The sequence below is a fragment of the Galeopterus variegatus genome, unplaced genomic scaffold (assembly GCF_000696425.1).
Source record: "Galeopterus variegatus unplaced genomic scaffold, G_variegatus-3.0.2 Scaffold4780, whole genome shotgun sequence".
Classification (NCBI taxonomy): Eukaryota; Metazoa; Chordata; class Mammalia; order Dermoptera; family Cynocephalidae; genus Galeopterus; species Galeopterus variegatus.
In genome coordinates this window covers 11,028-13,607 of record NW_007730891.1, presented here as the reverse complement: position 1 = coordinate 13,607, position 2,580 = coordinate 11,028, and positions in this window count along the sequence as shown.

The following is a 2,580-nucleotide window of genomic DNA, read 5'->3' as shown; positions in this document are numbered from 1 at the left end:
AATCTTGGACCGCTGATTCAATAGATGGGGCAATTGAGCCTAGCAGATTGTTCCTGCCGACTGTGTACCTGATATTTCTTTCTTTACTTATTACTGAGATTCCGCCTCTTTTAGCCGGGCCCCTCCCCGTTCTGTGTGCTCAGGACAGGGCTGAGGCGTGTTTCCTACCAACCTTGACTTTCAGTTGAGTCATCAAAGTTGTGCCGTGCCCCGCCCTGCCCAGCAGGTGTCCTGACTCTCTGACTGCCGGGAGTGAACTTCTCGGGGTAGGGTCTCTCAGCACACAATTCCTCTTTGACTCTCCCCGGCATGGGTCAGCCCTTTTGGAGAGCTGACTAGTAAACTTCAATGTAGCTTGAGGGGTCTCCTGGCTCCCCTCTGCCCACCAGAAATCAGTTAGGGGCTCTTCCAAACTGAGGTCCCCAGAGATGGAATCTGCCTCTCTGGAAGAGGGAGTTTATCTGGGGCTGACGCCCAGGGTGTGGCGGAGAGACGATCTGGGCGGGCTTCTCTTCCCTGCCACCCCCGACGCTGGCCGGGGGCTCCCCATGCTACCAGCCCCGTCTAAGATCCGCGGGGAGAGTGGGATTGTAGGCCAGTCCACAGGCCCCAGGGTGCTCCGTGTCGAGGTAAGCAGACAGCATGTCTCAGTGAGGAGTCACGCCAAACAGAGATGGCTGTCCTGCCCTCCCTAAGGTGGCCTTCTCCACCCCCACCCGAGAAAATGGAGGCAGCTTTGATGTGGGCGCCTAGCCTGGTGTGGTAGGTGGGGGCCAGGCGGGCGGGGAGCAGTCGGGCTTCGCCCCGCAAGTGGGGCTGTGCTGGGGGTGACTCACAGAGGTTGCAGAGTTGGGCTCGTCTGGCGTGCTTCACTCCGCCTCTGCACAGTCCTTTGCTGGCTTTCCTGGCCTTTGTTGTCTGGGCTGATCGCCCGTTCCCGCAGCCGGGCTTGGGCACTCTCAGGAGACCTCCTCTGTGTCGGCCCCAAAACCTCGAACCTGTTGCCGCTTGTTTGTCAATGTAGGATCGTTGTTGAAAGAATTATTCGCCTTTTGTTGCTCTTGGAAATGCAATCAATACTCTGGTATCACAGCGCATGGCTCACAGGATCGTGCTGTCTCCTGTCACGGCCACTCCGGACCCATCGCCATCTTGAGCCCTGGGAAAGTTTTAACGTGTTTTATATGTGCACAATACTTAAAACACAAAGTCAAATTTGTGATAATTCACTTTCATGGAGTCAAATCTGCAAGTAAAGTGATGATTACTGATGTTGAGCATTGTTTCATATAGCTATTGACTGTTGTTTTCCTTCAAGAAATGTCTTCCTCATTTGCCCCTTTCTAATAGAATTTTTTTTTAAGTATTGAGTTGTTTGAGTTCCTTGTATATTCTGGATGTTAATGTCTTGCTGGATGCATACTTTGTGAATATTTTCTCCCATTTTTCTGGTTGTCTCTTTGATCTATTGATTGTTTTCTTTACAAGGCAGAAGATTTTGTTTGATATAATCCCATTTGTTTATTTTTTGTTTTCTGTCCTTCAGAAGTATTATTCATAAAATCTTTGCCCATTCTTCTGTCCTGTATTGTTTTCCCTGTTTTCTTCTATAAGTTTAGTTTGAGGTCTTACATTTAAGTGTTTAATTCATTTTGAGTTAATTTTGGTGTACGGTGAGAAATAGGGGTCTAGATTTATTGTTCTGCATATAGATCTTCAATTTGCCCAGCAACTTTTATTGAAGAGACTCTCTTTTGTCCGATGTAAGTTCTTGGCTCCTTTGTCTAAAATCAGTTCACTATAGGTAAGTGGATTCTCTGTACTGTTCCACTGGTCTGTGTGTCTGTTCTTGTGCCAGTACCAGTGTTTTGATTAATCTACTTTTTAGTATATTTTGAAGTCAGGATATGTGACACCAACCCCCCCCCACACTTTGTTCCTTTTTCTCAGTATTGTTTTGGCATTTCAAGGTCTCTTGTTATTCCACAAAAGTTTTGAATTGCTTTCTCTGTTTCTGTGACAAATGTCATTGTTAGTATGATGGGGATTGCACTGTATGTGTAGATCACTTTGAGCAGTATAGACATTTTGACAACATTGGTTCTTCCAATCCATGAGCATGGGATGTCTTTCCAGTTTTTGTGTCTTTAATTTTATTAATGACTCTTATATATAGTTTTTCTGTAGAGATCTTTCATCTCCTTGGTTAAAATTATTTCCAGGTATTTTTGTTGTTGTTGCTTTTGTAAATGGGATGGATTTCATGATTTCTTCTTCTCCAAGTTCGTTTTTGGTGTATAGTAATACTACTAATTTTTTGTATATTGAGTTTGCATCCTGCAACTTTACTGAATTTATTAGGTCTAGGAGGTTTTTGGTAGAGTCTTTAGCTTTCTGTCAATATAAAATTACATCATCAGTAAACAGATAACTTGACTTCCTCCTTTTCAATTTGGATGCCCTTTATTTCTTTCTCTTGCCTAGTTGCTCTGGCTAGGATTTCCAGTACTGTGTTGAATAGAAGTGGTGAGAGCAGGTATCCTTCTCTGAGAAAAACTTAATTTCTCCTTCATTTCTGAA